The 27,639-nt window shown below is 41.5% G+C and overlaps 1 protein-coding gene across 4 annotated transcripts in view; it reads left to right on the top strand.

Moving 5' to 3' along the window:
- Positions 1 to 27,639, top strand: part of PSD3 (pleckstrin and Sec7 domain containing 3) — a 560,448-nt gene that overhangs the window by 137,606 nt on the left and 395,203 nt on the right. The gene's annotated exons all lie outside the window — the stretch shown is intronic.

The raw sequence follows: 27,639 nt of genomic DNA, 5'->3' as shown, positions 1-27,639 counted from the left end.
CAAAGCATATCTGTGAGAGATAGGTTTAGAAAGATAACCATTTAGAAAGGGGCAGAATCATGGAGGGTGGAGAGTGTGCATTTTAATTTAGGTATGCAGAGATGAAGTGCTAGGTACTGTTTTTGTTTTTTGTTTTTAATTTATTTTTTATTTTTATTTTTTTATTGGGGTATAGTTGCTTTACAATGTTTTGTTAGTTTCTGCTGTAAAACGAAGTGAATCAACTATATGTATATATATATATCCCCTCCCTCTTGGACCTCCCTCAACAACCCCCAGTCCCACCCATCTAGATCAGCACAGAGCACTAAGTGGAGCTCCCTGTGCTATACAGCAGGTTCCCACTAGGTATCTGTTTTACACATGCTAGTGTATACATGTCAATCCTAATCTCCCAATTCATCCCACCCCCACTTCCCTCCCCCACCGCCCCTCCTGCCTGTGTCCACACATTTGTTCTCTACGTCTGTGTCTCTATTCCTGCCCTGCAGATAGGTTCATCTGTACCATTTTTCTAGATTCCACATGTATGCGTTAATATACAATAATTGTTTTTCTCTTTATGACTTACTTCACTCTGTATGACAGTCTTTGGGTCCATCCACGTCTCTGCAAATGACTCAGTTTTATTCCTTTTTATGACTGAGTAATATTCCATTGTATATATGTACCCCATCTTCTTTATCCATTCGTCTGTCGATGGACATTTAGGTTGCTTCCATGACCTGAGTATTGTAAATAGTGCTGCAATGAATATTGGGGTGCATGTGTCTTTCTGAATTATGGTTTTCTCAGGGTATATGCCCAATAGTGGGATTGCTGGGTCATATGGTAATTCTATTTTTAGTTTTTTAAGGAACCTCCATATTGTTCTCCATAGTGGCTGTATCAATTTACATTCCCACCAACAGTGCAAGAGGGTTCCTTTTCTGCACACCCCCTCCAGCATTTATTCTTTGCAGATTTTTTGGTGATGGCCATTCTGACCCGTGTGAGGTGATACCTCATTGTAGTTTTGATTTGCATTTCTCTAATAATTGCTAATAATAATTGCTAATAATTAGCAGTGTTGAGCATCTTTTCACATGCCTCTTGGCCATCTGTATGTCTCTTTTGAGAAATGTCTCTTTAGGTCTTCTGCCCATTTTTTGATTGAGTTGTTTGTTTTTTTGATATTGAGCTGCAGGAACTGTTGGTATATTTTGGAGATTAATCCCTTGTCAGTTGCTTTGTTTGCAAATATTTTCTCCCATTCTAAGGGTTGTCTTTTCACCTTGTTTATGGTCTTCTTTGCTGTACAAAAGCTTTTAAGTTTAATTAGGTCCCATTTGTTTATTTTTGTTTTTATTTTCATTACTCTAGGAGGCGGGTCAAAAAAGATCCTGCTGTGATTTATGTCAAAGGGTGTTCTGCCTATGTCTTCCTCTAAGAGTTTTATAGTGTCTGGCCTTACATTTAGGTCTTTAATCCATTTTGAGTTTATTTTTGTGTATGGTGTTAGGAAGTGTTCTAATTTCATTCTTTTACATGTAGCTGTCCAGCTTTCCCAGCACCACTTATTGAAGAGACTGTCTTTTCTCCATTGTCTATCTTTGCCTCCTTTGTCATAGATTAGTTGACCGTAGGTGTGTGGGTTTATCTCTGGGCTTTCTATCCTGTCCCATTGATCTATATTTCCGTTTTTGTGCCAGTACTGTCTTGATTACTGTAGCTTTGTAGTATAGTCTGAAGTCAGGGAGCCTGATTCCTCTAGCTCTGTTTTTCTTTCTCAAGATTGCTTGGCTGTTTGGAGTCTTTTGTGTTTCCACACAAATTGTAAAATCTTTTGTTCTAATTCTATGAAAAACGCCATTGGTAATTTGATAGGGATTGCATTGAATCTGTAGATTGCTTTGGGTAGTATAGTCATTTTCACAATATTGATTCTTCCAGTCCAAGAACATGGTATATCTCTCCATCTGTTTGTATCACCTTTAACTTCTTTCATCAGTGTCTTATAGTTTTCTGCAAACAGGTCTTTTGTCTCCCTAGGTAGGTTTATTCTTAGGTATTTTATTCTTTTTGTTGCCATGGTAGATGGGATTGTTTTCTTACTGATTTTTTTGTTGTTAGTGTATAGGACTGCAAGAGATTTTTGTGCATTAAATTTGTATCCTTCAACATTAATTGATTAGCTCTAGTAGTTTTCTGGTGGCACCTTTAGGATTTTCTCTGTATAGTATCATGTCATCTGCAAACAGTGAGAGTTTTACTTCTTCTTTTCCAATTTGTATTCCTTTTATTTCTTTTTCTTCTCTGATTGCTGTGGCTAGGACTTCCAAAACTATGTTAAATAATAGTGGTGAGAGTGGACATCCTTGTTCCTGATCTTAGAGGAAATGCTCTCAGTTTTTCACCATTGAGATTGATATTTGCTATGGGTTTGTCATATATGGCCTTTATTATGTTGAAGTAGGTTCCCTCTGTGCCCACTTCTGGAGAGTTTTTTATCATAAATGGGTGTTGAATTTTGTCTTAAAGCTTTTTTCTGCATCTATTGAGATGATCATGTGGTTCTTTTTCTTTAATTTGTTAATATGGTGTATCACATTGATTGATTTGCTTATATTGAAGAATCCTTGCAATCCTTGCATTCCTAGGATAAATCCCACTTGATCGTGGTATATGATCCTTTAATGTGTTGGATTCTGTTTGCTAGTAATTTTTTGAGGATTCTGGCATCTATGTTTATCAGTGATATTGGTGTGTAATTTTCGTTTTTTGTGATTATCTTTGTCTGGTTTTGGTAGCAGGGTGATGGTGGTCTCGTAGAACCAAGTTTAGGAGTGTTCCTCCCTCTGCAAATTTTGGGAAGAATTTGAGAAGGATGGGTGTTAGCTCTTCTCTAAATGTTTGATAGAATTCACCTGTGAAGCTACCTGGTCCTGGACTTTTGTTTCTTGGAAGATTTTAAATTACAGTTTCAATTTCATTACTTGTGATTGGTCTGTTTATATTTTCTATTTCTTCCTGGTTCAGTCTTAGAAGTTGTACCTGTCCAAGAATTTTTTCATTTCTTCCAGGTTGTCCATTTTATTGGCATATAGTTGTTTGTAGTAGTCTGTTATGATCCTTTGTATTTCTGCGGTGTCATTTGTAGTTTCCCCTTTTTCATTTCTAATTTTATGGATTTGAGTCCTCCTTTTTTTACTTGATGAGTCTGGCTAAAGGTTCATCAGTTTTGTGTATCTTCTCAAAGAACCAGTTTAGTTTTATTGATCTTTGGTATTGTTTTCTTCATTTCTATTTCATTTATTTCTGCTCTGATCTTTATTATTTCTTTCCTTCTACTAATTTTGGGTTTTCTTTGTTCTTCTTTCTCTAGTTGCTTTAGGTGTTAGGTTAGATTGTTTATTTGAGATTCTTCTTGTTTCTTGAGGTGAGATTGAATTGCTATAAAGTTCCCTCTTAGAACTGCTTTTGTTGCATCCCATAGGTTTTGGGTCATCATGTTGTCGTTGTCATTTGTTTCTGTGTGTTGTTTTATTTCCTCTTTGATTTCTTCAGTGATCTCTTCGTTAGTAAAATTTGTTTAGACTCCATGTGTTTGTGTTTTTTACAGTTTTTCCCTGTAATTGATTTCTTTTTTAAAAAAAAAAATTTATCTATTTATCTATTTATTTATTTATTTTTGGTTGCGCTGGGTCTTCATTGCTGCATGTGGGCTTTCTCTTGATGCAGTGAGTGGGAGCTACTCTTTGTTGCGAGCTACTCTGCACGGGTGTCTCATTGCAGTGCCTTCTCTTATTGTGGAGCACAGGTTCTAGGCTCGTGGACTTCAGTAGTTGTGGCACGTGGGCTCAGTAGTTGTGGCTCGCCGGCTCTAGAGTGCAGGCTCAGTAGCTGTGGCAGACAGGCTTAATTACTCTGCGGCAAGTGGGATCTTTCTGGATCGGGGATCAAACCCATGACCCCTGCATTGGCAGGTGGATTCTTAACCACTGCGTCACCAGGGAAATCCCTGTAATTGATTTCTAATCTCATAGCTTTGTGGTCGGAAAAGATACTTGATATGATTTCAGTTTTCTTAAATTTACTGAGGCTTGATTTGTGACCCAAGATGTGATCTATCCTGGAGAATATTCTGTATGCACTTGAGAAGAAAGTGTACTCTGCTGCTTTCGGATGGAACGTCCTATAAATATCAATTAAGTCTGTCTGGTCTGTTGTGTCATTTAAAGCTTGTGTTTCCTTGTTGAATTTCTGTCTGGATGATCTATTCATTGGTGTAAGTGGGGGGTTAAAAGTCCCCCACTATTACTGTGTTACTGTCAGTTTCCCCTTTTAAGCCTTATGTATTGAGGCACTCCTATGTTGGGTGCATAAATATTTATAATTATTATGTCTTCTTCTTGGATTGATCCCTTGATCATTATGTAGTGTTCTTCCTTGTCTCTTGTAAAACATTCTTTATTTTAAAGTCTATTTTATCTGATATGAGTATTGGTACTCCAGCTTTCTCTTGATTTCCATTTGCATGGAATATCTTTTTCCGTCTTCTCAGTTTCATTCTGTGTATGTGTCTCTAGGTCTGAAGTGGGTCTCTTGTAGACAGCATATATACTGTCTTGTATATATGGGTCTTGTTTTTGTATTCATTCAGCCAATCTGTATCTTTTGATTGGAGCATTTAATCCATTTACATTTAATGTAATTATCGATATCTATGTTACTATTACCATTTTCTTTATTGTTTTGGGTTTGTTTTTGTAGGTCTTTTTCTTTTCTTGTGTTTCCTGCCTAGAGAAGTTCCTTTAGCATTTGTTGTAAAGCTGGTTTGGTGGTGCTGAATTCTCTTAGCTTTTCCTTGTCTGTAAAGCTTTGGATTTCTCTGTCAAATCTGAATGAGATCCTTGCTGGGTAGAGTAATCTTGGCTGTAGGTTCTTGTCTTTCATCAATTTAGGTATATCCTGCCACTGCCTTCTAGCCTGCAGAGTTTCTACTGAAAAATCAGCTGATAACCTTATGGGGATTCCTTTATATGTTATTTTTTGTTTTTCCCTTGCAGCTTTTAATATTTTTTCTTTGAATTTAATTTTTGTTAGTTTGATTAATATGTGTCTCGCCGTGTTTCCCCTAGGGCTTATCATGTATGGGACTCTCTGCACTTCCTTGACTTGGGTGACTATTTCCCATGTTAGGGAAGTTTTTGACTATAATCTCATCAAATATTTTTTCAGACCCTTTCTCTTTCTCTTCTTCTTCTGGGACCCTTATAATTCGAATGTTGGTGTGTTTAATGTTGTCCCGGATGTCTGTGAGAATGTCCTCATTTCTTTTCATTCTTTTTTCTTTATTCTGCTCCTCGGCAGTTATTTCCACCATTCTATCTTCCAGCTCACTTATTCGTTCTTCTCCCTCAGTTATTCTGCTATTGATTCCGTGTAGTACATTTTTCATTTTAGTTACTGTGTTGTTCATCATTGTTTGTTCTTTAGTTCTTCTACGTCCTTGTTAAACATTTCTTGTATTTTCTTGATCCGTGCCTCCATTCTATTTTTGAGATTTTGGATCATCTTTACTATCATTACTGTGAATTCTTTTTCAGGTAGGTTGCCTATTTCCTCTTCATTTATTTGGTCTTGTAGGTTTTTACCTTGCTTCTTTGGCTGTAACATATTTTTTTGTCATCTTATTTTTCTTTTGATTGGTGGGGCTGTTTTCCTGTCTTGCTGGTTGTTTGGCTTGAGGTGTCCAGCACTGGAGTTTGCAGGCAGTTGTGTGGAGCTGGGTCTTGGTGCCGAGATGAGGACCTCTGGGAGACCTCACACTGATTAATAGTCCCTGGGACCTGAAGTTCTCTGTTAGTACACTGGCTTAGACTTGGTGCTCCCACCACAGGAGCTCAGGCCAGACGCCTGGCCTGAGAACCAAGACCCTGTAAGCTGTACAGTGCAGCAAAAAAAAAAAAAAAAAAAAAAAAAAAAATCAACAGAGAAGAGCAGAACAATAACAAAAAATAAAAAATAGAATTAGAAAAATTAAAAATATATTGGAAAAAATAATAAAAATGAAACAACAAAACAGAACCACAACAGCAAAAGCAAAAAAAAAAGAAAAAAGAAAATAAAGAAAAAAAAAAAAGAGATAAAAAAAGTAAAAAAATAAAATATTCCCTGGTGCCTCCTCTATCAGTGTCCTTCTCCCGATTGTGAACTACAGCCAACCCCCACCTCCCCAGTGGGCCCTCCAAGACCTCTAGGTAGGTCTCTGGACTCACTATGTCAGCCCTACGTCTGCGTGTGCTCCTCTCACCAGCATCTGTTCCTGGAGCTGGCCTGGAGCACGTGTGCCCATGCAGGCCAGCTGGGGCACAGGTGTTCACAGGCACACCCACAGGGGCTGGAGGAGGCCTTGGAGGGGGGCAGCGTTTGGCCCACCTGGACCCACGCGGCCAGAGGAGGCTTTGTCGGGGCGGGCCTCAGACCTGGGATCCACGCAGTCGGCAGAGGCTTTGGCCGGGGCCACTCAGGTCCGCAACTCATGCAGCCGGAAGAGGCCTTGTGTTGGGGGCTCAGGCCCAGGACTCGTGCAGCTGGAAGAGGCCTTGGTGGGGAGGAGGAATTCAGGCCCAGGAACTGTGCCACCAGGAGAGGCCTTGGCGGGGGCAGGGGTTCAGGCCCGGGGTCCCAGCAGGCTCATGGGGGCCCGAGGGGCTGGGGGAGGTGCTGGCCGCGTTACCCTCCAGTCCCCTGATTCCGTGAAGGTCCCTCTCCTTCCCTGCTGATCCTCTTGCTATGAGTGGGTGCCTTCGAGCATGGGAACCTCTCCCCTCCCCCAGCTCCCCCCCAGGGGTGCCAGTCCTGTCCCACCTCCACTTTTCTTCGCCCCCCTCCTTCCCTCCCACGTCCTACCTGGTCGAGTGGGGATTTCTCCCATCCTCTTAGGGGTCCAAGGTCCCCCACCAGCGCCTAGTTGGTGCCCTTTTTGTGACGAGATGCGAACTCTGTCTTTCTACTCCGCCATCTTGACTCCACCGTTCTTGTTGTTTTTCTAACGCTCCAGCCTGGAGTAACTGTATTTCTCCAGGTACCATTTTAGAGAGATAAATCAAGATGGGTTGATCTGGAAATTGGAAGGGACAACAGAAGTTGTTGCTTATCATAAGAGGGGTGTAAGATGCAAGTTTATATTGATTTTTGGAAAGTACTTTTTTTTTTTAAATCTTTACAAAGAAATGATGGCACATTTTTATCATTTCAAAAATACTCTTGAAGTTTCTTTATATTGACCATTCATCTATCGTCAAAACACTGCCCAAACTCAGAAGACCATAGAGAAAGGTAGTAGAGAGACTAGGACAGTGTTTTTATTTGAATTTGATTGATAGGCATACCTCTTTCCACTTGTTTTTGTTTTTCCAAGTGGATTAAATACGTGACTGAAACTGTCTAAGTGCTCCAGAAACAGCCTGCTGGAGAAACGGAAATGCTGACATTGCGTTTTGAATGCGTCCCCAGTAATATTCAGGTGGTAGCCTCTTAGTAATGCAGCCAAATCAGTGGAGGTCAGTTGACTCATGACCCCAGTTACGCCCAAGGAAAGTGTCGCTGCTCTAGGGACAGGAGGCTTAGGCTTTGCCACTCAGTGGGGACTTAACATGGGCTGCGGCTGGGAGGTTCTAGGGAAGACAATTCAAGATGGTTTGCAAAGTGTTGCTTATTGCAGGGGTTTTGAATCTGTGACAGAGTTTGGGGGTGTTGGATGGGGTATGGGAGAACATGAGAACAGAGGAAAGAGTCCCTTGACTGGGAATTAAGATCTGGATTCTGTGATCTGTTCATCAATATAGTGAAAGAGGTGACCTTGCTTCTCTCTATTCCCTGCTGCTTTCTGGGAGCTGTTGCAGCTTTCAGGAGCTCTTCAAGGGCAAGTCCGTAGTTGGTAATTGCTGAGAAGCTTTGAGCTAGTGTGGCATCAATTGTGCTGTGACTTAATGAGGAGCGGGGAGGCGAGTTACCAGAGGTTCCCCTCTTCCATTCTGATCAGCCGTTGGAATATTTGTGGAGCTGCATTGAACTACAAAGAGATAAAAAAGAGGTGCCACAGGAGCCCACCTGGGGCCACCTGTGAAGCAACACCTCCCAGACTTACCCCTTGCCCCTCGTTTTCTCTCCTGGCTGTTGCACTGAGGCTGCTGGCTTCTCTCAGCTAGTCAGATGGCGTCTACTCTAACAGGAGGCTTCATTTTGGGGAAGTACATTCTTTGAAGTGTCCCTAAGGCAGTATCAGATGGCTGAGGTTGGTATGTCTTTGGGGGGAAAATCCAGAGGGAAGAAATGCTTGAGAAAGTCTTTGAAGAAGAGTGAGACTGTTCCTTGGCTTGTGGGGAGGACACGTGACTTGTGGAAGCGTGTGAGGGAGCGAAGGGCCCGTGGTATCCTGAGAAGGGGAACTGACTTCTCGTATTAGCTCTCGGAAGTTTACAGAATCTCACTCCTACCTTCTCTACTGATTTTTAAACTTTGAGATAAGTAGGTAAGGAAATAAGCTTCAGCAGTATTGAAGAAATTGTCCAAGGGCATGTAGTTTAGATGCTTTCAAGTCAGGTGGAGGCCAGGGAAGAGGTGGGGGGTTGGCGGTTGATGAACTGGTTTTCCAGAGCTCTGATGGGCAGAGTCACTTGTGTGGAATTAAAGCCCCAGCCTGCAACCCAGATGGGGTAGACGTCCAAGTGTATCGTCTCGTGACACCTGGAAACTGACACAAACGTGCTGGGCTGGTGAAACGCCACAAGTTACTGCTGAAGTACATGCAAAACCGCCCAGAGGGGCCCTTTCACAGCCCAGGACATAGAAGACTCTCATATTAATGAATAACTCAGTGACCCTAAAATGGACAAGCTCACAATAAAGTGGTATAAACTGCAAAAAGGAAGGAGCTTCCATGGGAGGGAAGGTCAGCATACACAGCAAGCAGGGAAATCAAGACCCACAGAGCCAGAGATAGTAGAATATTCTGAAACTATAATAGGTTTGTTTAAAAGATAAAAGAGGGAACCATTATGATAAAAGAGGAAAGTATGAAGTAGAGAACATGCATATATGAACAAAAAAATAACTTATAGAAAATGAAAAATATAAATAGGGAAATTTAGAAAAGCACAATGGTTGGGTTAATTTTACTTTTGGTGGGGGCTGATGAACTTTTTTCTGATCCCTGCTTTTTTTTTTTTTTTTTTTTTTTTCCTGCTTTTCAAATGTTATCTGCAGAAAAGTGAAAAGAAGGAAAAAAACGAGCATTCGTAATTCCAAGCAATATGTTCTCATCTTGGCAAAGCTTACTTCCGATTTTTTTCTGTTTGTCTGTTCCATCCCCCAAAGGCACGTATCTTCGTTATTCTGTAAACATACAGGCGGTTACTCTTTGCCAGGCATTGTTCTAGGTCTCGGGGTGGAGTGTTGAACAAAACTAAAATCCTGGTTTGACAAATTGCTTAACAAAGATTGTTCCAATTCCAAGTCTCCTCTATGGTACAGGTGTCACCTCCTCTTCCTCATATTACTGTCTGAGACGAAGCACCGCACCGCATTTAATAGGGGAAAATGCACTGGTTAGGTTTTATTCCCCCAGATTTAGGCATTTATTTTTTATTTTAAATATGAATTTTAAGTTTTTATTATCAAAATAATATGAGTGTATAATCTGAGAAATATAACCGTTACTAAAGTATGCATGGCCCATGTGCGGGTCCCCCTCCTCGCTTTCTTCCCCTAGTGACAATGACTTTTGACTGTTGCTGTTTTCTTCTACTCTTTTTCCTTCTACTTTTGCTTTTTTTTTTAAGCTTTAATGGTAGTTGCCTTATAGATAATATGCCTGCACCTGTATTTCTTACTTATTCAAAAGAAGTATTCTATAATAAAAATGAGGAATTTGGCTCACTTTCACCGCCCCCGCCCCCCCCCCCCCCCCGCCGGGTCCACAGGTTGTATTCTTTTTTTTTTTTCTTAAACTTCTTCCATGTTCATCTCAGTCTTACACTCTGCTTCCCTAGGGACACCACCTGTGACAAACTTTTTTAGGTTTTTATTTATTTATTTATTTATTTATTTATTTTTGGCTGTGTTGGGTCTTCGTTTTCTTTGCGAGGGCTTTCTCTAGTTGCGGCGAGCGGGTGCCACTCTTCATCGCGGTGCGCGGGCCTCTCACTGTCGCGGCCCCTCTTGTTGCGGAGCACAGGCTCCAGATGCGCAGGCTCAGCAGTTGTGGCCCACGGGCCCAGCTGCTCCGCGGCATGTGGGATCCTCCCAGACCAGGGCTCGAACCCGTGTCCCCTGCATTGGCAGGCAGATTGTCAACCACTGCGCCACCAGGGAAGCCCCACAGGTTGTATTCTTACTTTTAGATTTTTATTTGGTTACATTATGGTTGTTAAATCTCAGGACACTCTTGTGTAAGATGAGAATGCAGCACCCCTGCAGCCCGCCTAGCTTTCCTTCCCCTGACTCGGCCTCCTTGCGTCTCACCTTTAGTTTTACAAGGCTGGAGGCATTTATATACTGTTCTGTAACTACAGGATAGCAAAATCTTTTGTGCTTTTACTACAGATTGATTCTGAAAATTCAAAACCTGGCATCAGCATTTACAGAGTGCAGAATCCAGGTGGTGTAGTTGGAGCTGAAGTGAAAGAGAAGCGAGTCCTATGTCCATGACCTCTCCTGCTCAAGGGGTGATACAGTCAAGGAGAGCAGAGAGGAGGAGGGAGTGAGGTTAACTGTATTATTTGTAACAGGCAGTTTGTTTTCATCTTGAAGGCTTTCTTAGAGCCTTCTGACAACCTGTTCTCAGTTGTGCCGTAAGTTTCTAGGCCTCTGTACAGCTGTTCCCCTTTGACTTTGACAGAAATTTTCACTGCATTCTTGATTAGATGTACTGTATCTTGGATTACATGCCTCATTCTTGGAATCTTTTTTTTTTTTCTAGAGTACATCTATCCTTTAGTAATACTTCCTGAGGTGTTCTGGGGTTGGTAACATTCCTAAAGCTTTGTATGTCTGGAAACGACCATTTTGTTTTTATGCTTCATTGCTCACTCCCCTGGAACTGAGTCTAGATCCAGCTCAGTTCCCTTCAGAATTCTGAAGACAACCCCGCTTTCTTTGGCATCCACTGATCCTGATGTGACTCTGAGGCTTGCTTCCTTGTGCGGGACCTGCTCTCTCTAGACACTTTTGAGGTCTCCTCACCTCAGCCCTCTGAACTATCAGGAGGGACACATTGTTAATTGTTCTTTCTGTGCACTTGGTGAGCCCTTTGGGTCATACCTTAGCTCTGGAAATATATGTTCTATTTTTTTTTTTTTTATTATTTCCCCTCCATTTAAAAAAAATGCTTTTTACTTCTAAAATTCCTGTTCTTTTTTTTTTTTTTTTAAAGCAGCTGTTGAAAGCTGAGGAGCAGGATTTGACTTTTTTGAGATCAACTTTGGAACAGCACTGCAACAGTGCATCTCAATTAGAATAGAGAGCTTTTATCTCCAGAAACTTGTGGCACCAAATGTAATTGAGGTCAAACTTTTTAATGTACATATCAGCTATCAAGGCTTTGTTTAAGATTTTCTTCTTCATGTGTTTTTTATTGGAGAGCTAGTCTTTCCTTGACGTACAGAACTCTTTGAGTGCCGTGAGGGTGTTTTAGAGTAAATTTGGGTCCTCAAGATGGGTCCCTGAGAAGAATTTTTCATTTTCAGGTGTAAGAACTACTTTCTTTCCCTGTTTTTTAAATTTTTTTTATTTTTCCCCTTTCCTTTCATTGGCGGCGCCGCGTGGCTTGCAGGGTCTCATTTCCCTGACCAGGGATTGAACCCTGGCCACATCAGTGAAAAGACCAGAATCCTCACCACTAGGCCACCAGGGAGCTCCCAGAACTACTTTAGAAAGTCTGCTTTTAGCAGAGCCTCCCTTCACCATTCCTAAATCAACTATCCAGTCTTAAGTTTCCTTTTATTTTTAGGTAGGAGGTATCTTTTCCCTTTTATTTTGTAAAAGAGAGGTCATATACTGGCATCTTGCATGCATGTTTTATTTGACCTGGCCAATGTTTTAATGAAAAATTGAGCTAACCTGAAAAAAACATTGGGGGATTTCATGTAAAAATCCAGACTTCAAGCTTCTGTGGGGAAATCTGGGGTGCACCACCGTGTGCGTGTTGCAGCTGGCCCTAGATAGAACTCAAGTGCTGCGGGCTCCTACTTTGCCTGCTTTCCGTTTGTGTTACCTCCTGAAGCTTGTAGGCATTTGGGCTTAAGGTCTCTGCTTTAAAGTCGTACTAGTGTATGGCTTGTTATTTTGACATGTTTTCCAGTAATGATTCTCATTATGTCCTGCTTTGCAACCCTGACTAGCATCCAAAGGTGGATATATCATGAAGTATGCCTGGGACCTTTCCAAGGCCTTCTGAGGCCTAGCAATTTTTTCTTCTTTCGCTTAAAGAGAGCATCCCAAATTTTGTAAGTTTCAGGAGCCACAAAACTGGATCTGCCCCTGCCAGCATGAGAACCACCTGTAGACCTTTTAAAATAAAAAAGATTCTTGGGCCCACCTTCTCCAGGCCTATGCAATCAGAATCTGTGGGCAAGGGACCCAAGCATCTCTCAGTTTTTAGGCAGCTCCCCAGGGGATGATTATGATGCACATACAGGCTTAAGAACTTCTGTATTTAAAAAGGTAATTACCTGAGCTATTTGTAAACTATTTTAATACTAACAAGATTCATTGTGGGATCCTTTAATACATTTGAACTATAGTTTGATGTATTTTACTGACATTCGAAACTGAAGTGCTTAGGAACCACTCCCAGCTGAAGATCAATCAGATAAGTTAAGAGGACATCTCTGAAATTAAAATTGTGATGTCAGTACGAAAACATGATTTGATTGTTAAAAAAATAGTGTGCATTATTAGTTTTTCAGGAATTTATGAGGTTCCTATATCTGTGATGTTTGTCCACTCATGTGGAATTTCACCGGCAATTTTTGTTATGCTAGTAGTCACGTAAATATTTGCTTTGGAAAACATTATTGTATAGGTAGAATCAGGCAGAGATTCTGGAGTCATTATAATGAAGATACAGCAGACAAGGGGATATGATATTGCAGCCTGATACAAGTGCCTCTGCTCTTATTGCTTGGGCAGGTTGAATGCTTGTTTTAAAGCAGTGGTTTTGGAAATTTGTGGAGATGATTTTAATTGTTACAGTGACTGGGGGTGAGGCCTGGCTACTGGCCTTTAATGGGTAAGTGCCAGGGATGCAAGGCATCCTGTAGGGCATGGGATAGTACTGCACAAGGAAGAATTGTCCCAAGTGCTCATGACTTCAAGTGTCCTGTTGGACATTCTCGTAGGGGAAGAACATGTTTCTAACGATCTGGACATAGGATATGTAACCAAAAGGTTTTTCATGTCATTTTAAATATCAGTGAATTTTCTAGAACTATAACTACCATGTGAATCAAGGGAAGATTCTACTTTTTGTTTGGAAATTTACGAAAAATTGTTCACCATTTCAAAAGTCATTACCACAAGGTAATGACTGTGCTGTTGAGTTGTCAGTTCAACACACCTGCGGTCTGTGCTTGAGCCTAGCTTTCAGGGTGAGGCTGCATGTAGGTACAACCTGAGCATGTACATCATGAGGAGCATTTTAATTCTGTTTCTCCTTTGTGTTACGTTTAGTAAACCACTGAAAGTACACCTTTAGTAAGTCATGATATTGTTGTTTTTTGTTTTTTTTTTTTTTTTGATATTGATTGTTTTGATTTTTATATTTAGCCTTGAATTTCACTTCAGGATAATAAAGGAGACATTGCCAAATATTTGTTGTGAAAAGGTATTTTTGCTCTTAAAAAGTTGAGAATTGCTGTTTTAAAGCAATGGCTCTTAACCAACAGTGCACATCACATTATTGACCTGTGGACGTTTTGAAAATGATCATTGTGAACCTCCCCTGGAAGTACTAATTTAATGGTTTTCTAGGAAATTCTAGGAACTCTACAAACCTTTTCCAGTTCATGGCATACTTAGAAAATGATATTCTTCATATCGCACACTAGGGTGAATGAAAGCAGCTGCTTCAGGCTGCAGGTGATCATCTGGGGATCCTGGCAGCTCCCCCCCTGCCCTGCCAGCAGAGATGTATTGACACTTTGGAAGCTTGGGATGCTTATTAAAAATTCAGATTTTTCTTTTCACAATGTATATGTATATCAAATCATCACCTCATACACTTTAAATTCTTAGAATTTTATTTGTCAGTTATACCTCAGTAAAGCTGAAAAAACAATTTGGCTTCTTGAACCTCACCCCAGTAATTCTGATTTTGGTGTGTGACCCAGAAATCTACTGTGATGAGCTCCCCAGGTGATTCAGACCAGCAGTCTGCTTGTAGGGGTAGGTGCAGTAGCCATGCGTTGTCTGATGGACACAGAACAGGAGAGGCTAGGCTCCTTTCTGAGGACATGTGAGGTGATGGTCAGAGATTTCTGAGAGAAAGTGGGGAAGTGAGACCCCTGCTGCATTATGAGAGCAGTTGCCTTGTTGGAAACAGTGGAGCAAACACTGCTGAGAAGCCCAGGGAGAACTCCCCGGTGCTCCTTTCACATGAGGGAGCTCTGAGGGAGCTGAGCACATCGACAGGTGAAGAACAGACCCACTCTAGGTACTCTTCAGATGTCAGGAAGAAAGGGGCAGATGCTAACATATTTTGAGAGCTAAAACCTCTATTTTTAGAAAGGAGAATGGAGAAGATTGTAGAGACTGGTGAGTTTAAGGATGATCTTTAGCCAAATTTTAGAGGATTATTAGAAGTACAGGAGAGTAAGAGTCCTCCCCAGGTGAGAGCTGGCGCTGGGGTGGAAAGGACGAGAGGTGGGAATGGGGGCAGGGGTAGGGCGCTGAGGTGATAGGTCTTCTGAGGGGGAGGGACTTGGGTGGGTTGGTGGAACTGAAAGTTGTGGAGGGTAGCTGGAAACCCACATGTTATTAATGTTATTAACATTCCCTAAATGGATGTTATTGGAACACAGTTAGGGAAATGCTGATGTACTAGCAACAGGCCTGGGCAAACAATCTAGAGGCCTGGGTTTTCATTTATGTCAGGTAGCAGATGCCACAACTTGCTTCAAGATGAGTGAAGGCACTCCTGAGGGTATTTACTTTTTCAGTATACAGCGAATACCTGTAGTTGCTAGGCTGGAGGTGTGGAGATAACAGTGTACAGTGTGACTGCGAAGGCTGGTTGGGGAAACACAAATAATGTGATGGTTCTAACATTATGTGATTCCTGCTACAGTAGAAATAAAAACAGGGAGCTTTGGGAGGCTGGGACAGCTTCCCAGGAGAGGTGATTATCTGAGCAGAGTTTTTGAGGTTCAGGTGGAATGGGTGCTGGCAAGACAGATGTTTCAGACAGTGGAAGAAGTATATGTAAAGCTGTGGTGCTGTGAAAACCATGGATTGTTCAGAGCAGCTGGTGTCAGTGGGGGTAGAGGGTGGGTGTGAGGGAGAAGGCTCGGGACAGGCAAGGGCCAGGCTGTGCACAGTGTTATGTGCCCTGCTAAGGAGTATGTGTTTCATTGGACTTTTTAAAATAATGGATTGATTCTTTATATTTGGGATTTAGGGAATCAGTCTGAAAGCAGTGTGGAGATTGGATTGCAGTTATGGAGAGGTGAGATTGGAAGCAGTGTGCCTTGTTAGGAAGGTGCGCGTGCGCACACACATGCACACACGCACATACGCACACACACACAGCGCACACATGCACATGGGCACACACACACGCAACACACGCACACGCAGCGCACACACGCTCACATGCGCGTGCACACACACCCCCTGTGGCTTAAAGAAAATACAAGTTTACTCTTCTCTTCCGTGAAAGGAATCCAGACAGATGATAGAGAGCTCGGACGGTGGTTCTACAGTGTCAAATGAGCCACACTCCTGTGGGCTATTTGGTCTGCCATCCTTTAAACATTTCTCATCTTCTAATGTGGTTGGTTGAGTTCCAGCCAATTCCCCAGAGCACAGAGGAGGAAGAGGGCAATCAGAAGGGCAAAGGGGCATGTGCCATCTGTACTTTAAGGATATTTTGGAGAATATCCTTACCACAGAACATTTTCAGTTACAGCTCATTGCTTATAGTGTGGTGCCATGGAAAATGCAGAAAATGTAATCTTTAGCCATGTGCCCAGCTAAAAATTGGGAGTTCTGTTTGTAAGGAAGGGGAGGTGGGCAGTGGGCTCAGACCACCTGTGTGATTGCCACAGAGAGTAGTACAGGGATGCAAGGGGCTCATCATGATGATGGGGCTGAGGCAGCGGCAACAGGGAAGAAGGCAGAGTGCAGAGAGGGAGGTGCTGCTCTCGGCACCTGATTGGGTGTGGAAAGGAGGAAAGAGGGAGGCACTGAGGGTGGTTCTGCTTTGGGCAGCTGGTTGGATGGTGGTGCCTTTCAACAAGGTACAGGTTGGAAGGAGGAGCAGGTTTGGGGGTGGTAAGGAGAATGGTGACAGCCCAGTATGCTGGGTTTGGGACACTGGCACATTCATGTGGGGATGTCCAGTGGGCAGGGGGTGTGTGGGGCTCCTCCAGGGAGAAGAGACTTTGGAAGTGGATGCATTGCCCAGGGAACATGTGCACCACGGGAAGACTGCAAGTGGCACCTTGAAGAAGATAAATATTTAAAGGGTGTTTAAAAGGAATTCAGCAGGATCAGCCAGGGAGATAGAGGGAAAAGCAGAACAGAAAGATATTGGGAAATAAGAGGGAAAAGATTGTAATAAGAAGGGAATAATTGGGCCCAGTAAATAAAGGCTGAAGTGTCTAGCAATTAAGAGGTGATTGAATGCAGTAAAATAGAGAAATAGATGTTTGTGTGTTTAGGTATCTCTGTCTTTATGTATCAGATACGGGTGTGTGTATATGTGTAAAGTTGTTTAGATCAACAGCATGATCCAAAATGATATTGACTGTCAGAATCACTCAGGGTAGATGGCTGCTGAGCTGGTCTCTAGGAGTGGAGTCTGCATATCCTGTGCCCCCTCTTCCCCCTTGGCAGCCCACTTTGGGTTTTTGTCACTGTGATAGGACAGTAACTAGGCCTCTCAAGCTAAAATTCTGTATATATATATTTTTTTTTTTTTAAATTTTATTTATTTATTTATTTATTTATGGCTGTGTTGGGTCTTCGTTTCTGTGTGAGGGCTTTCTCCAGTTGCGGCAAGTGGGGGCCACTCTTCATCGCGGTGCGCGGGCCTCTCCCGTTGCAGAGCACAGGCTCCAGACGCACAGGCTCAGTAGTTGTGGCTCACGGGCTCTAGAGCACAGGCTCAGTAGTTGTGGTGCACGGGCCTAGTTGCTCCGTGGCATGTGGGATCTTCCCAGACCAGGGCTCGAACCCGTGTCCCCTGCATTGGCAGGCAGATTCTCAACCACTGCACCACCAGGGAAACCCAAAATTCTGTATATATTTATTGCTAAGTGAGAATGTTTTTTATGGGCAGAGAGGGGTAGATATTTAATACAAGGACTAGTGTGCCTTGAGAAACATGAAATGGTTTTAAAAATGTGATGAAATTAGGGTCCCAGCTGCCACTGTTCATCCCCTTCTTTGAGTTTTAGCATCAGGCTGTGAGTGAGGATGGGGGACTGCTTAGGACTGCAGCGGCCTTGGTCAGGTGGAGCTGGACATGATGATTTCTTTTTTTTTTTTTTTTTAATTTATTTTTGGCTGTGTTGGGTCTTTGTTGCTGCGCGTGGGCTTTCTCTAGTTGCGGCGAGCGGGGGCTACTCTTCTTTGCGGTGCGCGGGCTTCTCATTGCGGTGGCTTCTCTTGTTGCGGAGCACGGGCTCTAGGCGCGTGGGCTTCAGTAGTTGTGGCATGCGGGTTCAGTAGTTGTGGCTCGCGGGCTCTAGAGCGCAGGCTCAGTAGTCGTGGCGCACAGGCTTAGTTGCTCCGTGGCAAGTGGGATCTTCCCGGACCAGGGCTCGAACCCGTGTCCCCTGCATTGGCAGGCGGATTCCGAACTACTGCGCCACCAGGGAAGTCCCAACATGATGATTTTTTTGTTCCTTTTAGGACAGTCCTATGTCTAAAGGTATGACAAGTTCACAGGCACAAGTGATTTTGAAAGGTGTACTGTTTTTTATGATATCATTTTAACCTGATTTACAGATACCTAATGACAGATTTCTGCGTTTTCCTTCAGTAAGTATATATATGTTTTTTTCCTGAAAGCTTGGAAAGAAATTATTGGGTTGGCCAAATCGAATTTTTTTTGTACAAAATTCTATGTTTAGGTTCTGCTGATAGTAAGACAACACTTCCCTCTGGTGGACGGAGTGTGCAACACTTTTTTAGTAGCGGTTCTCAAATTGTCAAGTGCTGTTTCCTTTTCCTGCTACACATTTCTTTTACATTTGTTTTGGAGGTCAATTAATATACTTTTGTTCTTTCTGCTTAATCTAATCTGAAGGTTTATAAAAATTCCAGTGGTGTACAAGTATGCCTTAAATCTGTGATACTTTAATCTCATTATGATGTTACGAAATTAAAGATTTGGAATTTTCATGGCACAAACATTCATGTTGTTGAAATAGAAATGTTAACCACACCAGTTAACCAGTTAACTGGTATGGTTAATGTTAACCATACCAGTTATTTGTCACTGGTATTTATTTTAGAAATGTTAACAGACATATGTTCTGTACTCTCAGATGGACATTTTGGTATGCCTCTGATAATTACAATGCTTGAATATAAGATGCATTAAAATAATATATGAAAGCTAGTCTGGAGTGTTCTTTTTTCTCATACGTAAATTTTGCAGAAACTTCTGAAGAAGTCACTACTGTTGTAATAATTGAAAGACTAATGTGGAAGGTCCTAAATTGGCTGTTTCTTAACTGATAGTTTTTTAGTTGTTGCATTTGTTTGTCCTGTGTTAAATTATGGCTGACAAAGTGGGATATGGGATATTTTTATTAATTTTTTGGTTCAATCCTGAGTTCTCTGTTTATTTTATATGTGTATACACACACACTTACTACGTAACAGATACTCTGCTAGGAAATTTTTATGTTAGCTATTCTTTAGACCTCAGAAGAGTCCTCTGATGCTAGGTCACCAGTAAGGTTTAAATAATTTAACCTCAGGTTACATAGCAAGTAAGTTGTGGAACTGGCATGTCCACTCGAGTGTGACTTCAGAGCCCAAGTCTTCCCACCACATCCTACAGCATCGCAAAGAATTAGAGTGAGATGCCACTGTACCCCAATTGCCAGCCTACTAACTTCAGATGAAAGTGGGCTGTAATTCTGACTTGGTCATTAATCGGTAGTATGATATTGAGTAATTGTTTGACTTTCCTAGCTCCACTTTTTAAAAAAATCTTTAAACCAAGGTCTTTGTGTCTCCCTGAGGGTTGGGGAATGAGGAGATGGTGGTATGAATGCATGCCCCACTTCAGTCAACTAAAGGCTCCCCCTCTTTTATCTGTTTTACATATTGGGCTTCTATGTCAGACATCATTTGAAGGCACAATTTCTCTGCTTAAAAAAAAAATTAAACTGTTGGTCCATCTGATTTCCCAGGTCTTATCCAGCTCATTCTTTCTTGAGGGATGTTGATCAGCACAGCAGCTCCTTGTTATTTTTCCTTGGGCAGGGAAAGCAGGTGTGGCCTGAGGCACCGGATTATTTAGTACCTGCTCCTTTCACTTGACAGCATTAGGGTGCTGACGACAGGGCCATTAAATTAGGAGGAAAGCAGGCTCTAGATGGGCAGTCCTCCGAGTCTCAGAATACTGAAGCATTTAAATTCTTTACCCACTGTAATCAGAACACCCAGCTGCCCCTTTACTTTGCAGTGAAACTTTCAACAACCCACTTCCCACATCCGAGCAGAGGGAAATTATAATGCGAGGAAGATGACAGAAGTAAAAAATACATAAAACACTGAAACATAAATTAAAATTTCTATTTGCATTCAACATCGTAGAATTAGAGAGGATTTCTTGGCAAGATGCAAAATAACAGTGAGCAAGACCCAGCACTCTTTCATACATAGCTACGTTGTCTCTGCCTTCCCTGAAAATTTCTGTTCCTTGTTGTACTTAGGCTGTTCATATATTGAAGTATGCAGCCAGCCTTACTTCACTGATAGAAACAGTGGTGTCACTGAGGACAGGGTCAAATCTTAACTTTTATTTCAGTACACCAGGAACATTGCAAACTAGTTTAAAAAATGTTTCTGTTGGTTAAAAGGGGGTCTAGCAAATGAGTAGGGACCACTTAGTGCACTACCCAGCTGTACCAGGAAAAGCAATTTAGAGAGCTCACCCTTCCAATGACAGATTGTTAAATATCTTAAATTGGGCCCCTTAGCTGTCCTTGGAACAACTGCATGGGGAACTCTGAGTTAGTCCTGGTCAAAATGAATAGAATGAAAGAAAGAAGATTAAGAACGTGTTTTAATTTTCTGGTTAAAGGAAAAATGATTAGAGATTCTTTTTTTTTTTTTGTGGTGGGAGGTTCCCCAGAATTTTTTGGGAACTGAGATTTGTATAGGTTTGGTTCTTATATCTAGGTATAGTGGGGGAGAAGAAGAGGGGCAGGAAATAAGTTTTTCTTGTTTAATACATTTAATTAATTTCTATAGATAGTTACTGAGTATTTGCTATGTACCTGATTCTGCTAATCACTGCTTATGAGAAACTAATGAACTTATAGGCAAGATAACATTCATACTAGGAGCCATTAAATAGAAGATGATGTGTGATTGAGTGCCGGATAATTGGTATAAGTCTCATGAACAGATGACTAATTCCATTCTAATGATCCTGCATGGAGATAGACATATGTTCTTATCAGGAGACAGACTGTTGAGATCAGAAGCAGCCTGGGAGGTCAGGGGTGTGTGGTCATCATATTAGGTACAGTAGAGGGAGAGCACAGCAGGGTATGAAGGCACACTCAGAGGCTTCTAGGAGGGATGCTCGTTTGTTCTGTGCCTGGCAGGGTAGGTAGTATTTGAATATATGGGAAGAATAGGGAGGCTCTTCTGTTCTAGGAGGAGATGAGAGTGGTGTTGTGGAGGACGGCAGAAAACTGGCTTAGGTAGAGAAATGGATTGAGATGTGATCGTGGAAGGCCTTAAATCAGTTCAGCTAGTTGCCATTGGAAGTGTATGTCCTGAGAAGCTTTATTTAATCCCTATCAGTTTGATTGATGATCCCTTTCTTTGGGGGGTCCCCACTGTACCTTAGAGTCTGCCTCTGTTATTGAACCAGTCATTCTGAAAGGCTCAAATTTATTTACAGGTTTTTCTTTCACTAAATGTGACTGAGACTATACCTGGTTACCTTGATTGGAATTTGGCTGTTTTTGAAATTCCATATTCATAAGTTTACCTATCAGAGTGGGTTACTTCTATAGATAGTTTGATTTTAACCATTTTATTTTCAATCTTAAAATTTAGATTTTTGTAACATCTTGCTTTCATTGTTATGTGCTGAGCACAAAAGACATAAAAATTAAATCCTATTTAGCAATACATTTAACAAATTTGTTTTAAATAAAAAGATTAAATGAAAGGGAATTAGAATTCAGCAACTACGTATGTATCATTAATATTATTGTGTTTGTCACTATGTACTGTTGCATTCACAGTGTGTGTGTGTGTTACTCCACTGGTATTTATTTTAGGAACTCATTTTTATTTCCTAATTTGAGTTTTATTTATTTTTAAAAATTTATTTATTTATGGCTGTGTTGGGTCTTCGTGGCTGTGAGTGGGCTTTCTTGAGTTGCGGCGAGTGGGGGCTACCCTTTGTTGCAGTGCCTGGGCTTCTCATTGCAGTGGCTTCTCTTGTTGCTGAGCACAGGCTCTAGGCGTGTGGGCCTCAGCAGTTGTGGTGCGTGGGCTCAGTAGTTGTGGCTCGTGGGCCCTAGAGCACAGGCTCAGTACCTGTGGCACACGGGCTTAGTTGTTCCACGGCATGTGGGATCTTCCCGGACCAGGGCTCGAACCTGTGTGCCCTGCATTGGCAGGTGGATTCTAAACCACTGTGCCATCAGGGAAGTCCCTATCTGGGTGTTTTTATTGGGAGAGGATCCATAGCTTTCTCAAAGAGGTCCATGATGCCAAAAAAGTTAAGAACCACTTCTCTGAGGATTATATTTTCCTAGTCCTACAGATTCAACTATTACCCTAAATCAACTACATTAATGAGGTGTTTACCATAAAGTAAGCTCTTTTAAGTACTTGAATTAGTGAATCTATTGATATATTGTCATAATTGTTTTTGTAAGATGTACCCCATACCAGAAAGGTCAAAGGGATCAATTTACACTTTTAGTTCCTTTCCCCGTTAAATTGACGTATTTACTGTACAGAGACCACTTGATATAATCTTTATAAATATGGGGTGTGAAGAAAATTATTTTAGGTTCATATATCCATGGATTACCTTGTAAGTTAACATCATCATCCTAGTAAAGAATTAATGAACGTCTTTTAACTTCTGAACACTATGGTACTTGTCTAGTCTATAGAAAATGTAACATAAGAAGTAGGTTGGGAAGCCAGTATGAAATCATGAATATATAAGGACCCAAAGAAAAGTACAGGCAATACATGTTTTAAGAGTAGAAAGGAGGGAACGGTCACTGTGAGTTGGGTCAAGCATACAGGCCTTCAGTGAGAAGGGGGATTTGAGCGGGGACATGAAAGATGGGTAAGACAGAGTCCGGGGAGGAGGGAATAACTGGTTGAAGCAAGGTCCACAGGCGATTTTGCCCCTTAAGGGGACACTGAGTTGACCAGTGGAGAGGCAGCCGTGTGTAGTGGCTCTTTCCCTGGTTCTAGTCCTGGCTGCAAGCTGCTTAACCACTCTGCTCTCAGTATTTTAATTTGTAAAACTAGTACTTTTCTTATAGCATTCTCAATTTAATTGGTAAGTGTTATATTTGAAAAGAAAAACCTAATATACAGAGCCATCAAGATGGCAGTATGGGAATAAGGTGAGAGTAGTTAGTGGCCAGATTGCTAAGGGTCTTGAGTGACAGGGTTAAGCAGGAGTTGGCAAACTGGCCCTTGTTCTCGTCTCTTGTCTTTGTAGATGGTGTTTTATTGGGACACAGCCATGGGTTAATTTATCATCGTCTCTGACGGTTTTTGCTACAGTGGCAGAGTTGAGTGTTTGCATCACGACTTTATGGCCCATGAAGCTTAAAATATTTACTGTTTGGTCCTTTACAGAAAAAGTCTGTTGACTCCTGAGTTAAAGAATTAAGCTTTAATTTAGTTGCATTGGGGATCCATTTAAAATTTCTGTTTTGTTTTGTTTGGGGGAAGAAAAGGCATATAGTAGACAGTAGTAACAACAGTGCCACCGGAAAAGTGTGTTAGGAAGATTAATCTAGTGAAGTTGCCTAGAGTGCATTGGAGGGTATGAATTCGTGTTGAGGTGGGTAGGCTGTTTAGGACCAGTAGTTAATTCCTGAAGCACGCTAGAGAAGAGATGGTATCCACTGTAGGAAGAGATAGTAATAAGAAGAATGTAAATGGAGGGATAGATGCGTGAGACTCTAAGAAAATAATAATAGTCTTGGAGACGATATGGGGAGATACGAGGGAATATATGAGGATCTAACGTATGGCACTGAAGTGACCCGAGGGGTTAGTGGTGCATCTGAAATAGGAGCTAGTTTTATAGGGAAGTTCATCACTGTGGTTTTGGCATGTTGAGTGTGTAACACGGTACATCTGTCAGGTAGTTAGAAGTTATTGACTCTTTGCTTTTTTCTGCTTCTCTGGCCAGACCCAACTTTCCGGAAATGGTAGGCACAGTTCAGAGAGTAGGCTGCCCTTAATTGCTCAGAACCACCCCCTACAGGGTCCCAGGAAAGAGAGAATCTGTTTCCTTAGTCCAGTTTTTCTTCTTCCTGGTAGTGCCTTCCAAGAGTGACGGCGGTGGGTTGCATGGTGAAATAATGTGGATGTGTAGCACATGGCTTGTAAATGCCAGCGACTTGATCACTGTCTGTGGGAGAAGCACGGGGCAGTTCCCAGAGGCTCTCTTGAGCATGTTGGCTCAAGTTAGTTCTTCAGACAAAACTCAGAATCTTCCCTTCCACTCTTAGCCTGAGACACACATCCCTTCTAGACTCCTGAGACCTCCACCAGAGGTGAGCTAATTAGACTGTATGTGAGCTGCTTCTGGCTGTGGTTTACTTTGTATTTTTTTCTTACTATGTTGTCATTATCATAAGTTGGGTGGTTCTTTTGCCAGCACAGATTGGAATGTAGCCTTGACACCTTTAACTTGGTAAGATTTATTTTTTGTTTGGCTTTCTTCAGGCTTCTAATTAAAGGATACAAACTGGTCTAGAGTTACTTTGTTTTTTCTCCTTGTTCTGTCATCCCAGTCCAACTCTAGACCCTTGCCTCAGAGGTCTGGTCTGGCCAATTACATTTTCTTCTGATTTAACTAAATTCTTGACATCTTTCCCTTTTCCTGTATTGTAGTCTCCATCTGATGAGCACTTCCAGTCAATGGAAGTGTGAGGTTGACTGAAGCTCAGGGCAGATGTCAGATCTGGGCACCTGGAATGATCAGGGTAGAGCCTTCCTTTCAAATACAATTTTGTAGTTTTCAGTTAACTTTTCAGGCAATGTTCTCAGTTTAATCTTACAACAGCCCTGTGAGATAAACATCTTGTTTGCCTACAGTAATTAATTGTTCAAATTATGTTGAAAATTAATTGTAAATTTTTATTTTAGTGAGTACAAAAGGCTGGAAAAGTTGACTTTTAGTGAGATTTTTTAAAGTAATAGGTGAAAGCTGAGGCTCAGGAAGGCAAAATTACTTGTCCCAATCACATGGTAAGTAATGGAACAAAGGCCGATTCCCAGTAGTAGTAGTAGTGACATCAGCTAGATCTTACTGACTGTTCCCTAAGTGCTGGGCACTGTTTTAAGTATTTTATGTGTATTAACTCATTTAAAATACTTTTGCCACAACACCAGTTTGTCTGTTGGGTGATAGATGTTTCTTCCAAGTTCTTGCATTTTAGAAGGTGAAGAATACAGAGTGGGAATAGCAGTGAGGTGAGAACTAATCAATTTTTGGGACAACCTATAATTTAAGGGCAGAAGAAATGCAAGAAGCCGGGGAAACAGCAGAATGGCAGAAGTGATAGAACAACAACTAGGGTAGCATATTGCCACACGAGCCAGTGGACGAGAGGGATTGTAGAAGAAATTCCTACCCTTCCATCCCTTGACTGACGGGCCTGCGCTCTGCTCTTAGGGCTGGATCTAGAGTCCATGTGGTCCTGCTTCCCTGCCAAGGGGTGGAACGTTACATTTTACTGTAGCATAGATTGATACAAGGTGAGAATTTATGAATAGAATCTCTTACTGAAAGAAAGAAAATAAAAAGAAACGGCAAATAAATAAAGGAGTTTATAGGAGAGAGAATTATAATCCTAATTTAACTAAAGGCTAGCCAGAAATCGGCTTGATGAGTACAGATCCTAGGGCCCTCTGGCTACTTCAGTTGCCCACTTAAATGTCGTTTGGATAATTACTGACTTTTCTACTTTGGGGAAGGTTCAGTTCCTCCTAGAATTTGCTTTCAAGTTTTACCTTTGCGTATGGTCTCCCCTTTAGCCCAAGACTCTGGAGCATTCTTTCTCCTCCAGTGCTATCCTTGCACCCTTGGGTTCTGATTCCATCCCAGGCCCCATACATGAGGATGGCAGTTTCCCGACTGACCATAGAAATTCTCCTTGCCTGTTACATGCAACCTGAGTTTTATGCCATCTTAACCTGACTTTGCAGTTTGACATTTGTGCTTCCTGGGTATCTCAATGATATGGGGGTACAGCAGTGAACAAAACAGATACAAATCATTTACTTCGTGGAGGTTTCCTTTGGGTCAGTGGGGCTTATAGTTTGATTACATTCTGAATAATATTAATTAGCCAGTTGTCAATATAAGAATCTACCTAAGATAATATTGGGAATAACCAGAGTAGTCAACAGTAACTGAATTATATTACTAAATGGCATGTTGTATGTTCATTATAAATGATGTTTACATGGTTTATATAATAAAAATAAGTATTATTGTAAATAAGTTAATATGCACAACAAGGGAAAAATGTTTAAATTCCCAAACTGTGGTAGAATAAAAGACAGGAATGAAGTACAGCCCAGTGTGAAGTAGAAGCTTTGTTTCCTTCTGCTCTTCTTTTTTTTTTTTTTTTTTAATTTATTTATTATTTATTTATTATTTATTTTTGGCTGTGTTGGGTCTTCGTTTCTGTGCGAGGGCTTTCTCTAGTTGCGGCGAGCGGGGGCCACTCTTCATCGCAATGCGTGGGCCTCTCACTATCGTGGCCTCTCTTGTTGTGGAGCACAGGCTCCAGACACGCAGGCTCAGTAGTTGTGGCTCACGGGCCCAGTTGCTCCGCGGCATGTGGGATCTTCCCAGACCAGGGCTTGAACCCGTGTCCCCTGCATTGGCAGGCGGATTCTCAACCACTGCGCCACCAGGGAAGCCCCTCCTTCTGCTCTTCTTACACTCACATTTGGGCTGCCAACTAAATTCCTTTCCTTCTATTTTTTTTTTTTTAATTTGATCTGAGGGATGTTTCTTGCCCTTCTTATCTTCTAATTGTATGTTGGCCAGGTGGCTTAAACTCTCTCTATGCTCTTATCTGTAAAAAAAGAGTTAATATTCTCTATACCCCGAGAACCCTCTTACACTGTTGGTGGGAATGTAAATTGGTGCAGCCACTGTGGAAAATAGTATGGAGGTTCCTCAGAAAACTAAAAGCAGAGCTACCGTAGATCCAGCAATCCCACTCCTGGGCATATACCCAGACAAAACTATAATTTGTAAAGATACATGCACTCCTATGTTCATAGCAGCACTATTTACAATAGCTAAGACATGGAAACAACCTAAATGTCCATCAACAGGTGAATGGATAAAGAAGATGTGGTACATATGGAATGGAATATTACTCAGCCATTAAGAAGGAATGAAATAATGCCATTTGCAGCAGCATGGATGGACCTAGAGATTATCATACTAAACGAAGTTAAGTCAGAAAGAGAAAGACAAATACCATATGATATTACTTATATGTGAAATCTAAAAAACGACACAAATGAACCTATCTATGAAACAAAAACAGACAGGTGTAGAGAACAGACTTGTGGTTGCCAAGGGGGAGGGGAGTGGGGGAGGGAAGGACTGGGAGTTTGGGATTAGCAGATGCAAACTGCTAATAGGATGGATAAACAACAAGGTCCTACTGTATAGCACAGGGAACTATATTCAGTGGCCTGTGTTAAACCATAAAGGAAAAGAATGAAAAAGAATACATACACATATAACTGAGTTACTTTGCTGTACAGCAGAAATTAAACACAGCATTGTAAATCAACTATACTTCAGTAAAATTTTAAAAAATTTAAAAAAATCCTCTACACCCCCAAATTATCAGAAAAGGAAGAGTGGCTTTATATTCAAGTTTTTACCATTTCTGAATTAGGGATGCTTTGGTTGCTTTTGAATAACAA

This window comes from Eschrichtius robustus, chromosome 21 (assembly GCF_028021215.1).
Source record: "Eschrichtius robustus isolate mEscRob2 chromosome 21, mEscRob2.pri, whole genome shotgun sequence".
Taxonomy (NCBI): domain Eukaryota; kingdom Metazoa; phylum Chordata; class Mammalia; order Artiodactyla; family Eschrichtiidae; genus Eschrichtius; species Eschrichtius robustus.
This window is presented reverse-complemented; position numbering and strand designations above follow the sequence as displayed.